At 48.0% G+C, this 13665-nt stretch overlaps 1 protein-coding gene across 1 annotated transcript in view; it reads right to left on the reverse strand.

Moving 5' to 3' along the window:
- LOC144132404 (saccharopine dehydrogenase-like oxidoreductase) overlaps nucleotides 1-13665 on the reverse strand; it is a 74490-nt gene that overhangs the window by 50665 nt on the left and 10160 nt on the right. The gene's annotated exons all lie outside the window — the stretch shown is intronic.

The following is a 13665-nucleotide window of genomic DNA, read 5'->3' on the forward strand; positions in this document are numbered from 1 at the left end:
GCACTGCGGTCCCGCACACCATTCGAAAATCCCGCGGCTATAGCGCACATAGCAGGGGTTTTTCTTCACCTATACCAGTGCAATATGTAGCGCCGCCCACCCACAAACACATTTCTTTTATGCACAGTCTAGCATGAGAACTATACTTGTTACATCACTTTTTTTTTGGAGGTGCTGGCTAGCAGAGAAGACAAACGGTGGGTGTTTCAAACAACGGCACACTTCAAACTCGCGATGCAATTTTCTGGCGGCAGACATCAGCAACGGTTGAAAATTTTCTTTCGCATGGTCAACGGCAGCAACGTGATAGTGCACTTGCGCATCGAAGACAGCGGAAACCTTACCTTCTGTGACGATAAGATCAAGCTTACACGACTGTAAGTGCGTATTTGAGGCTTCTGAATGCCACTTCGTCTTTGGACAGTGATGCACATAAAAATACTTAGCCTTTTTGTGAACAAGGTCATCCATGTGGCTATATATTTATGCTAGTCTAAAGCATGCAGTTGCGCTTTCACGTTTTCGCAACGACGTCTCAAAGCGGTCGGCACGCTAGCTGGCCGAGAGACGAAGCAGCCGCCGAAAGCATAACAATGGTGTCACTGAGGCGTTGAATGTGGCTCTTCCAAGAATGCTTCACACAAAAGCTCCAGGAAGGCTCCACATAAGGAACATCATCGTCGAACTCTTCATTTGAAGAATACTGCTGCAAGAAATTTAGCGATGATCACATATACAACCTTTGTCCGTAAAGTTTCGAGACTGATTTATTTTCTTCTCTAGAAATGATTCCCCAAAACAGATGTTGGTGCATATGTGTAGCGCCATCTTTTCGGGCTAACCTGAGCTATTTATGTTAATTGCTGTGGCAGCCGCTAGATGGCACTACATGTAGAAAATATTTTGTCACTAGTCTTCGCATTCTACTGTGAGTGAATGTGGAGAGATGGACGTCCACTTCGAACAGCGTGTCAACATAAAATTCTGTGTGAAGCTTGGCAAGACAGCCACACAAACGTATGAGCTCCTTCGTGACATGTACGGCAAAGAGACATTATCACGGGCGCGAGTTTATGAGTGGCACAAGAGGTTCGCTTCGAAGAGAATGTCGGTGGAAGAAGACACAATGCAGAGGCGCCCTTCAACCTCACGGAATGAAAACGTGGCTCGGATCAGGGAAATCGTACAGCAAGATTGCACCATTATAGTCCGCATGCTATCGGATGCTCTCGACATTAGTAAGACAACATGCCACAAAATTTTGTGTGAGAACTTGGGGAAACGAAAGGTGAATGTCACACTTGTGCCGCATTCCCTCACACAGGACCAGAAGGACACGCAGGCATCAGTGAGCACTTATTTGCTCTGCAAGGCAGAGAAGGATGCCGCATCCATCGACAGCATCATTGCTAAAGACGAAACATGGTGTTTTCAATACGACCCTCAAACTGAGAGGCAGAGCACCGAATGGCGGTCCACAAGCTCTCCGGCGTCGAGAAAGGTGCAGCAACAGAAGACCAAAACAAAGACGATGCTGATAGTTTTTTTCAATACTAGAGGTGTCTTACACCACGAGTTCGTCCCATAAGGGCACACGGTGAATCAGGAGTTTTATATCCGCGTGCTCCAACACATGCGCGTGATGCACTGCGACGCCGTCGCCCCTACTTATGGGCATCTAGACAATGGAGCCTTCTCCACGATAACGGAAGGCTGCGCACTGCTCTCAGCGTGAAAAAATTTCTCGCCAGCACAGCATTACTCTACTTCCTCTTCCGACATACTCGCCTGACCTCTCTCCATGCAATTTTTTCCTGTTCCCTAATATGAAGAGATCCCTAAAAGGTCACTGGATGGGGAGCGTGGAGGCCATTCAAGATGCCACAACAAAGGAGCTGACAGCCCTTCCAAAAGAAGCGTTTTCCAACTGTTTCCAAGACCTCAAGATGCGTTGGAAGTTGTGTATAGACTGCAAAGGAGACTAATTCGAAGGGTGCTGCACAAGTGATTTCAATGTTAAACGCATTTTTTTTAATGGACTCGGTCTCGGAACTTTACGGACAAAGGTTGTAGATCTGCTCTACGTATCCGCTAAACAGACGATACTTGGGGGGGTAAACTGCTCTTTTCCTCACTACGCATTACAGTAATCTGCAATCATAAACACCAAAAATAACCATGTTGAAGTCCATTTCCTCATTCTATATAGCTCCAACTGTTTGCTCCCAAACATGACCACGCTCAGCATAAAGCACCAACTCAATGGACACATCCTAGGCATATGGCGGAGCGCCTGCGCGCCCAGTGCTGCGCCGCCACGACGGGTGTCAAAAAAAGGCATCCACCTCCACGCTCCCTGTGCTGACTGTTCCACCTCTAGAGCGGACCAAAGAAATGTCAAGCATGAAGGAAGGGGATTTGGGGGGCGCTGAAAGGACAACTTAAACCGCGAAGAAAAGTTCCAGGAAGCTGAAAGAGCTTCAAGCCATGAAGAAAAGATTCCCCCCCCTCCCCCGTGCTCCTCATACTGTTGTAAACCGAACCCCGCTTCCCACACGTGTGCAGGCGCAGACAGGATCCAGCGTATGCCCGTGCGCGTAGGATGTGTCCATTGAGTTGGGGCATAACACTATTGCCTGACGTTCGTAGTACCGACGATTGCAGCACGTACATGTCATAGGTTAAGCCTCGCCTTCCATTTAATTATAGTGCAGCTTTAAAAAATAACCCTAGCAACGTTCCCCACGTCAGCAGACGCCACTCCAAGGCGTACATGTGACGTCATGTTCTATATGCGCCAGCTGGTTTGGTGGGCTAGTTGTTGTTATTAGTGGCTATTTATTAATAAAATAACAATGGAAGGAAAAGATGTTGCTAGCTGTGGCATCTGCCATCAAAACCTGATGCACCTGAGCTGCGGCTAGCGGGAATAAAAGGACAGGGAGTGAGAAAGAAAGAGGGCGCGATAGTAAGAAAGGATAGGGGTAGAGGGTAATATAGCTGAGGCTCGGACAGGACAATGGTGGCATATGACACATGCACCTCCAAGCGGTGTGTACAGGTTGGCGTTGCTGCGTGCGCTCCACGGCCTCGAAGTTTTCGAATGAGGCGTGGAATAGTGAGAACTTGCTGCGGCCAACAACGCCAAGCATGATCACTTTCTTGAAATTCTAAAAACTGCTGCGGCTATTATGGCCAGGCTGTAATTTCAACTTAAAAACAGGCGCCTAACTGTAACGGTTTTAAAGCGCTTGTGTTGCGTCCTTCCTTCACTTACTGGTCCGTGTGCCGTCGCGCTGTTTCGCAATCATTTAATAGTTATAAAGTTATCACTGCTTACTAGTTCAATTGTTTTACTCGTTCTTTAAATCTGCCACCATTGGTATTACTATGCTGCAAAAGCCATCTTTACATATCTCGAAAAGTTTGTTTTCCAAATTATTGCATCACTTCGTTGAAATGCCCTGCACATAAGCTTCTGTCTGAATTATTAGCAACGCCTGTATTCTTCAACTTCTAAGTGTCAAGTCTGCTTTGTTCATGCTAACCGTTTCAAAACTCAGACAAATCAGCCATAAATGAAGTTATGTTGTAAATGTAACCAAGTGTATTTTTTTTTGTTTAAACGAAATCTCCTATGCGAGTGACATTAACGGAGTTTGTTGAGAGCCATGTGACCTACACTGCAGCTGTCTTTTTTCGTTCTGTAAATTTAGATAACTAATTTATGTCGGATGCAACTCATCTGCAGTGAACCTCCACTCAATTTCAGAACCGCCAAACAGAATTTCTTGGTGACAAAACGGAGACACTTGTTAACTATACAAGAAGCTAATCATGAGACGAAATTATAAGTTCAAGAATTTTGACACTTTTGGCTTGTTTGATACAAGGTGGGGTCAAAGACCCATTTCCCGAGCATTTCACCCCAAAGAAGCCAAGAACCAGGCAGGGGAAAGCTTGTACCCATTGTATCACCGGTGGGTACCCGGCGGCACTGGGGATCGAACCCCGCACCTCCCGCATGCGAGGCGGATGCTCAAATAACTTATTTCGCATGCAGTTGTGGTTGGTCACCCTAGTTACGCCGTGGACCGTGGCTCACTAGTGTTACCAACTGCTGTTTTTTTTTAAAGTTATTTTAAAGAAAGCAGGATACAACTATGCCTGCAGTGAAGCATAGCAAAGCTCCACGCACATTCAGGAAATCCGCACAGAATTCCTCCACAACAAAAAAAGTTGTCCGTTGTTAAAATTTTTGTTACCTAAAGAAGAAGTTAATCATTAGAAGAAAATTATAACCTCTACAATATTTCATACCTGGCTTGTTTATTTCAATAAAGTCAAACGGTAAAAAACTGATTTTAATTGATTACTGTTGTGATTAGCTAGCGGAGTGAATAGGATGCCGCGGACCGTGACCCAGTGTTACAACTCCTGTTTCCTTAAACCAATTAAGGGGGCTCTGAATGGGGCTCTAAATATGGCGGTATGACTAGAATGTTAAGGACGCCGCTTGACAAATATCCTACAGCAAGAGTTTTTTTAATGCGTATTGTGGAAGCTGAGTTACCTGTAGTTAAAATTTGAATTTTCAAGCTTTCGCGCCTTTCTCCTCTCGTCACTTCTCCACACTGAAATGTCGGCACTCCTCGGCTGGCCCCACCCACTCGGCCTCTCCACTGACTGCCAACACGAGCGGGAGTTCCCCGGTGGGCGGAGCTTCCGGCCGCAGCCATGATAGATGACACCAGAAAGAGTTGGCATGGCGAACCAATGATAGTCCGCTGCTGACGTAACGAGCGCTCCATGACAGGTTGTGCGCGGATTCGGGCGAAACTCTGGCACCACTGGTCGCCCCGAATTTTTAAAAATACATTGTAAATGATCAGCTCACTTTTGCCGTCTTGTACGCGGCACAAACGCTTGGTGGCCTGTCCTCAACATAATGCAGGTGTATTACAGCAAGCTTCACCCTTTAAAGGGGCTCTAATAAAGTTGCGGTATGCCTGGGATGTTAAAGCACGCCGCTTCACAAATATTGTCCAGCAAGAATTTTTTAATTAGCTTTGTACAAGCTGGGTTATCTGTAGTCAAAATTTGAATTTCAGCGTCCTCGCGCCTTTCCCTCTTCTCTTGTCACTTTTTGCATGCTGGAAGGTCGGCCCTCCTTCGCCGGCACCGCCTCCGGAAGCGGAGCTTCCTGGCTTGCCGGAGCTACGCGGCTAACTGGCCGCGGCCGCGGCCTGACGTTTGACAGAATCTAACCAGTAGCCACCTCTCAACATGTATACGTAGATGCGAGCGACAAAGGAGGGTGAGAGCATGAAAAGGTTGCCAGGAAGGGCTCCTTAACTTTAGCGCGCAATTGTGGGTCCTCTGCTGCATGTAGACGTGTATTATTTGGCTCAGGTTTTCATGATAACACAATGTAGTGATTGAGCGAGTTGATGCGCACACCTCAGGTGTTTCAGAGCCCCTTTAACACCCGAAGTTGCATATACAGACTGTTCCGCAATTAAATGTGCACCTTAGAATGCTTCTGTCGGCTAAACAGGTGAATTGTTTGTGTTCAAATTCGGCATAGAAGTAGGATTTAGTTGCCAGAATTGTTTTCCGCTACAGTTGGTTGCGGTACTTGCCTGAATCAATCAAAAAAAGTCAGACATTCGCATCGTCTGCGGCGACGAGGGACCAAAGGGCGTTCTATCAGCGATTGCACTGGTGGCACCATCTCTTCTGTCGACCGTAGAGATTCAGCAAGGAAGTGATGGGTGCAGGGGTGATTTGCAGGAGGTTCGATGATCACAAAAAATTTAGTCTGGCTATACCTGCACCCGCCGCTGTGGCTCAGTGGTTACAGGGCTCGGCTACTAAGCCGGAGTACCCGGGTTCGATCCCGGCCGCGGCGGCCGCGTTTCGATGGAGGTGAAACGCAAAAGACGCCCGTGTGCTGTGCGATGCCAGTGCGCGTTAAAGATCCACAGGTGGTCGAAATTATTCCGGAGTTCTCCACTGTGGCACCTCTTTCTTCTTTCACTCCCAAGTTCCTCCCTTAGAAGGGAGGAAAGGAAGGAACCCGAACATCCACCGAATTGTGAGGCAATTACTGCACCATTTCCCTAAAAAAAAATTTTTTTCCATACCTGCACCAAATTTCAATTATTTCGAGAAAAAGAGTCTTCAACCTCCCGCAAAACACCCCCCATCTCCTCCTTCGAAGAATCTCCACGGCCGACAAATGAGATGGCACCACCGGTGCAATTGCTGAGATAACTGCTTGTTTTGTTTAGTCATTGCCGAAGACGACACAAATATCCGATTTTTTAGAGCGAGAGCTCTACTCCTCAGGGTACAACTTCCGATTTCGATATGGATCAGACAATGACCTGCAATGCTTCACAAGGTCAAGCCGAACTTAACTGCGTGGTGGTATGGCACAAGCTGTGGTAGTATGACTACGTGATCATATGACTATCACCATTGGGTACTTGACCTTGACACTTGATTTTAGACAGTGGAGACCATGCTTAACAGAGCTTTCGCTCATACAACTATAGGTTCAAGCCACAATGAAACCAGCCATTTTTTTTTTCAATCGATTCAAGCAAGTAACCCAAACAAATGCGGCATAAAATAATTCTGCCAACCAAATACTATTTTCGTGTGAAATTTGAGCTCGAAGAATATACCAGTTTAGCATTATAAGACACGCATTTATTTGCAGAACATGGTGTATGATACAGAGCTAAAAATTGAATAACTTGAATACTTCAAGCAATGCTGTTCTCCAACATATATATCAAAGGCAAAAGTATAAGTTGCCAGAGATGCAGGAGGCCCGCAAAAAAATAAATTCATGCAAAAGTTAGCCCTAACGCAAAACAGCCTAAAATTTTAGTGGTCATAATCCTGCATTCAGAGATGATAGCAGTTTTGAATTTTGCACTTGAAATCCTGCATGCACCTGCGTGTTAGCACAAGGTTTTGTGTACCATAGGCACTCGTATTAAAAATTACTTGAAATCAACCAATGTATAATTTTTCTTAATGAATCTGTTTTTTATATTTTTTCGATCAAGGAGCCATTAATGATAAAGTTCTGGAAAATCATCTTTTATCTGACATTTTCAATGCATGCGAATTAATGGGTTAAAGGTGCACTAAAGAGGAATCTAAACTCGTCTTTTTACCGCGGGAAATGGAGCTACACATTCCGAGCATTCTTAGAAACTTCGAATTATCGTCCTGGGCGGCCGATTTCTCTCATTTAAATCGAATTAAACGTACTGGCTCCCGCCTTTTTTTCATATTAACTCAACGCTGAAGGTAGGAGGAGTCAACCAACGCGTGGAGTGCCTTTCAGCCAGTTCCGTGACGGCTTCGCTTTCGCTTTTATTTTGTTGCTTAGGTTTCTGTGAATAAGTAGTTTCAGTCACAGACAACATAGCCGCAAATTAGGCCCACGGAAATAAAGATATGCGCGGACTCTGATTTACGTATCACTACGCCGATGGCAGGAGCGGCAAGCCACAAGACTGCCTGAAAGGCACTCCACGCGTTGGTTGACTACTCCTACCTTCAGCGTTGAGTTAAATAATAGCATTTTGAATCAAAGCAAGAAACAACTCAGAGCATAAATTTTGGCCCTTTTGCTCGGTCGTCAAGCCATAAATATGTGGCAAACAAAAAATTGTCAGGGTTTTAACTGGGTTAAGCCTATTATAGGGCGAAAACACTGGCCTTTTTTGCAATGACCCAACCAATTTTTTAACGGCCCGAGCTAAATTTAGAAGCGGCTATCGTGTTGGCCGCAGTGAGTTATGGCTGGAGACCGATTTTGGTCCAAATCGGCCAAGGTGAAATTTTGTAAATGGCCCGGGCCACTTGGTTGTCACCATCTAGTTGGGCGCGGTCAATAATGGCTGAAGATTGATTTTGGTCCAAATCGACCAAGGTGAGATTTTGTAAATAGCCCGGGCCACTTGGAGGTCACCATCGAGTCGGGCGCCGTCAATTATGGCTGGAGACCGATTTTGGTCCAAACCGGCCAAGGTGAGATTTTGTAAATAGCCCGGGCCACTTGGAGGTCACCATCGAGTTGGGTGCAGTCAATTATGGCTGGAGACCGATTTTGGTCCAAATCGGCCAAGGTGAAACTTTGTAAATGGCCCGGGCCACTTGGAGGTCACCATCGAGTTCGGCGGGGTCAATTATGGCTGGAGACCAATTTTGGTCCAAATCGGCCGAGGTGAAATTTTGTAAACGGCTCGGGCCACATGGAGGTAACCATCGTGTTGGGCGTGGTCTTATGGCTGGAGATTGATTTTGGTCCAAATCGGCCAAATGAAATTTTGTAAATGGCCCGGGCCACTTCGTCACCATCGAGTTGGACATGGTCAATTATGGCTGGAGATTGATTTTGGTCCAAATCAGCCAAATGAAATTTTGTAAATGGCTCGGGCCACTTGGAGGTCACCATCGAGTTGGGCGCGGTCAATTATGGCTGGAGACCGATTTTGGTCCAAATCGGCCAAGGTGAAATTTTGTAAATGGCCCGGGCCACTTGGTTGTCACCATCTAGTTGGGCGCGGTCAATAATGGCTGAAGATTGATTTTGGTCCAAATCGACCAAGGTGAGATTTTGTAAATAGCCCGGGCCACTTGGAGGTCACCATCGAGTCGGGCGCCGTCAATTATGGCTGGAGACCGATTTTGGTCCAAACCGGCCAAGGTGAGATTTTGTAAATAGCCCGGGCCACTTGGTCACCATCGAGTTGGACATGGTCAATTATGGCTGGAGATTGATTTTGGTCCAAATCGGCCAAATGAAATTTTGTAAATGGCTCGGGCCACTTGGAGGTCACCATCGAGTTGGGCGCGGTCAATTATGGCTGGAGACCGATTTTGGTCCAAATCGGCCAAGGTGAAACTTTGTAAATGGCCCGGGCCACTTGGAGGTCACCATCGAGTTCGGCGGGGTCAATTATGGCTGGAGACCAATTTTGGTCCAAATCGGCCGAGGTAAAATTTTGTAAACGGCTCGGGCCACATGGAGGTAACCATCGTGTTGGGCGTGGTCTTATGGCTGGAGATTGATTTTGGTCCAAATCGGCCAAATGAAATTTTGTAAATGGCCCGGGCCACTTGGTCACCATCGAGTTGGACATGGTCAATTATGGCTGGAGATTGATTTTGGTCCAAATCGGCCAAATGAAATTTTGTAAATGGCTCGGGCCACTTGGAGGTCACCATCGAGTTGGGCGCGGTCAATTATGGCTGGAGACCGATTTTGGTCCAAATCGGCCAAATGAAATTTTGTAAATGGCCCGGGCCACTTGGAGGTCACCATCGAGTAGGGCGCGGTCAATTATGGCTGGAGACCGATTTTGGTCCAAATCGGCAAAGATGAAACTTTGTAAATGGCCCGGGCAACTTGGAGGTCGCCACCGAGTTGGGCGCGGTCAATTATGGCTGGAGATCGATTTTGGTCCAAATCGGCCACGGTGAAATTTTCTAAATGGCCCCGGCCCCTTGGAAGTCACCGTTCTGTTGGGCGCGGTCAATTATGACTGGAGACCGATTTTGGTCCAAATCGGCCAAGGTGAAATTTTCTAAATGGCCCGGGCCACTTGGAGGTCACCATCGAGTTTGGCGCGGTCAATTATGGCTGGAGACCGATTTTGGTCAAAATCGGCCAAGGTGAAATTTTGTAAATGGCCCGGCCACTTGGAGGTCACCATCGATGTGGGCGCGGTCAATAATGGCTGGAGACCGATTTTGGCCCAAATCGGCCAAGGTGAAATTTTCTAAATGGCCGCGGCCACTTGGAGGTTACCTCGTGTTGGGCGCGGTCTTATCGCTGGGGATTGATTTTGGTCCAAATCGGCCAAGGTGAAATTTTGTAAACGGCACGGGCCACTTGGAGGTCACCGTCGAGTTGGGCAGTCAATTATGGCTGGAGACCGATTTTGGTCCAAATCGGCCAAGGTGAAATTTTGTAAATGGCCCGGGCCACTTTGAGGTCACCATCGAGTTGGGCGCTGTCAGTTATGGCTGGAGATTGATTTTGGTTCAAATCGGCCAAGGTCAAATTTTTGTGGTGGCCCAGGCCAAATTTGGAGGTCACCATCGTGTTGGGCGCGGTCAGTTACGGCTGGAGATAGATTTTGATTCAAATCGGCCAAGGTCAAATTTTGTAAATGGCCTGGGCCTCATTTAGAGGTCACCATCATGTTGGGCACGGTCAGTTGTGGTTGTGGCGGCCCGGGCCACAGTTGGAGGTCACCATCGTGTTGGGCGCGGTCTATTACGGCTGGAGATCGATTTTGGTCCAATTTGGCCAGGGTCAAACTTTGGGGTTGGCCCAGGCCGAATTTGGAGGTCAGCAACGTTTTGGGCGCGGTCAATTATGCTTGGAGATCGACTTTGGCCGAAATTGGCCAAGGTCACATTTTGGGGGCGGAGCGGGCCAAATTTGGAGGTCACCATCGTGTTGTCGGCGGTCAAATTCGAAGGGCGGCCAGACCAAATTCAGAGGTATCTGAGTCTTTTTTTTAACAACATGACGTTACTGTTTCGCAGCATCGGCACAAGATGGGACGGACAAGATTCTTGGTCGGTGTTGGAGAGCGTGTGAGTGCTTTCGCACTAACAAGTGAATTACTAAAAACTGATCAATATGCGAATGGATAGTGATCGAGGGTAATTTTGTAACATTCTAGCCAGCAACCCAGTAGGACTTTGAAGATGTTTTGCCTTGGAGCTGTATACTGCCCCGAGCCGCTGTGCCTATGCTACACTACAAAATGCAATTATTTTTCACTGCTTGTGAGTAGCCCCAACGTATAAACTACAGTCGAGCCCACTTATAACGAACCTGGTGGGGACACGCGGATTCCGTTAGTTATACCCAACGTTCTTAGTAAGCGAACTCTCCGTATAACAGCCAAAAATATTAAGTGTGCCGATGGTGGAGTTTATTCCTTAAAAAAACAGCGTTATGCGCGTTTACTTGTTCGAAGCAGACCCTACCGCGGCTCTTTCCAGGGTTTCCATCGGTCATGTTTTTGCCAAGTCCCTTGCTGCCAACAACCAACTGTAGGGACGGGATATAACTATACTGTGTGGTTGATGCGCCTATATGCCGCCTCACCTGTGAGTGTAGGAGGCGAAGAGGTGGAGAGCGCTACCAGACAGAGCTGACGCGTCCGTCGTCTGGCCGCTGTGTTCTTCTCCAGGCATCGAGGGGCTACTTCAATAAAAGTGGACAACTCTCTACACGTCCACGGCAGGTGGTGGCAGGTCGGCTGCATTAATCAGATTCCTAGCGATAAGGGAGAGCTCAGCCTTGCCGCTTAACGGCTTCGTCAGAGCACGCGTGTTTCTGCGATGTTGTGGTCAGCAGGATCGTGGTCACCTGAGGAAATATCTGGCCAGCCATCAACGACGCGTTGCCAAAATCTATGCATGCATCTGTTCACGTGTGTTTTCGAGAGCGTGTATCGTTCCCACGCAGCGACGAAAGTAGAGCAGCGCTCGTGGCACAGAATGTATATCATCTACACTGTCTGCTCTGCCTACAAGTAGTATCAGCACAACGGGTAAAGCCGACTGGGCAGGCGACGCACCCACGTAACCAACATGGCCAGCAAGCCATTCAAACTTCTCAGATCGCTGCTGTTAGCTGATCCACGACTATGGCCAATAGCGAATTCGCATTAGACGATGCATGTCCCTGTCTGGCGCCTCTTCTTCCACCCGGCATGCTTTGCCCGGACGATGAACACGCAGGCAGTGACTGCCCCGGGAGGGCATCGGTGCGCGCTTGGCCGGCGGTCAATGCCGCCTTTCGGGTCGACGTGTTGTTCTTTACGGGGCGGTGTCGCGAGGGCTGAGTGACGCTCGTCTACCTTCGTGTTTGCTGGAAGCGTGACCTCTTCAGGGAAGGAAGAAGAGTGGTGCGCCCCGTTCGCTTTAACCGAGCGGTGCAGCCAGAGTTGTTCGTTGTATCAAAAACGAATCGCCGTCATTGCCATAATGCATATTCGAAGACTGACGGCAGCACTGCGCTCATTCACAATAAGCGAAAGTTCGTTATACCTGCGGCTACATTTTTCGTTCGGCAGCTGCACATATATGTACAAGAAGTCCCTCCGAAGGACATAAGTGCGGAGCTTCTATAGGTCCGGCTGGATGTCCCGCTGGACAGCTTTAATGAACTCCGTTTCAATTCCCGGCAGTGCTATTGAAGAAGTGCAGACGCATCTGAAACATTGGCCATGAAAAAAAAATTAATTTATCATAGCCAGCAGAGGGGGATTGAATTATAACATGTGGCAAATGATAAGGGAATCGAAATTGCGCCCAAGATCTCTTTATACGTGCTTCCGGAACATGAACTCGCTTGCGCCTAACTGTATGCCGTCACGCTGAATGGCAGCGAAAACAATGATGGCATTCCTCGCCGCGGCCGGAATGGCGCAGCCCTGTGTAGGCGTTCCGCATAGAGCGCCTCGATCAGGACTCGCGAGGCAGGTGGCGCCTCCAAATCACTACGCGCAATGCGAGAAATGTGCCACCCGAAGTGGCGCGCGATCGCAAAACGACCAAGACGAACGCCCTTCGCCAGCCGTGCGTGACCGTTATGCTTGACCTAGTGGCACGTGGCTAAACGAGAGCGACCCCCACCCCTGGCACGCGCTTCGCACATGAAACCACCATGGGTGCGTAGCGCGTTCAGCACGTGACACGATCGATGCAGAGCATGGCAATGCATTCGGTGTGCAGGCGAACATACATCTCGAACCACGCTCGGGGAAACTAGCTCAGCAAGTCAGAGCTGTCAGAGTTTCAGTGTAACCCAAAACCGGTCGTGGTCTCTGCACTACGCCCACCTATACGGCGTTCGTTCCTGCCGCCGGCTCCGCTTTCGTGGTTTGAAAAAACGCTGGGAGGAAATATTAATAAACGCGGATAACGTGTTCGATCGAGTCAAACAGATGCTTAACCGCCTGTGCGTCTCATCCGATAACAAAACAAAAAAAAGCTGTTCCGGCCTGGTGTTGGATGTGCAATCCCACCCTACGGAAAAAGCTGTATGATGCAATAACCTCATACGGTTTGTCAAACAAATGTCATGCAGTTGCCACCGAACTGTCATACAAATATTCGTTTTTGCAAAATCATATATTTGTCATCCACATGCCATACAGTATCATACAAAATGATATTTGTATGACGAAGCCTGTACGAGGTCATTGGACCATAGAGCTTTTTTCAACACGGCCTCGCAAGAAATGCCGCCCATATTACACGCGGGTGCAGAAATGGAAGCAGGAAGTTTTCCGGTACGGCACGGCCGCGTATACCGCAGGAAAAGAGATGGCTGCATGGAAAGCATTCGCCGAGGTCATTGCCTGCTGTGCCCCGTCACCTGGCTGGTGACGACGGCGTAGTTCCGCCGCTCCAAGCAGTCAGTATATGCGCATCATCCCGCATTCAGACCTCCTGCACCTCGTCATAATGTAAACGGCTGCAAGCTCGGATGGAACGATCCGCCTATAGCTATAGCTGCCGTCCAAACGTTTCCACAACGTATTCGTCGTGTTCAAAAGGGTTACTACCAGTAAAAAAAAAAAAAAAGACGTACACTCAACAGAGAAC

This window comes from Amblyomma americanum, chromosome 5 (assembly GCF_052857255.1).
Source record: "Amblyomma americanum isolate KBUSLIRL-KWMA chromosome 5, ASM5285725v1, whole genome shotgun sequence".
Lineage (NCBI taxonomy): Eukaryota > Metazoa > Arthropoda > Arachnida > Ixodida > Ixodidae > Amblyomma > Amblyomma americanum.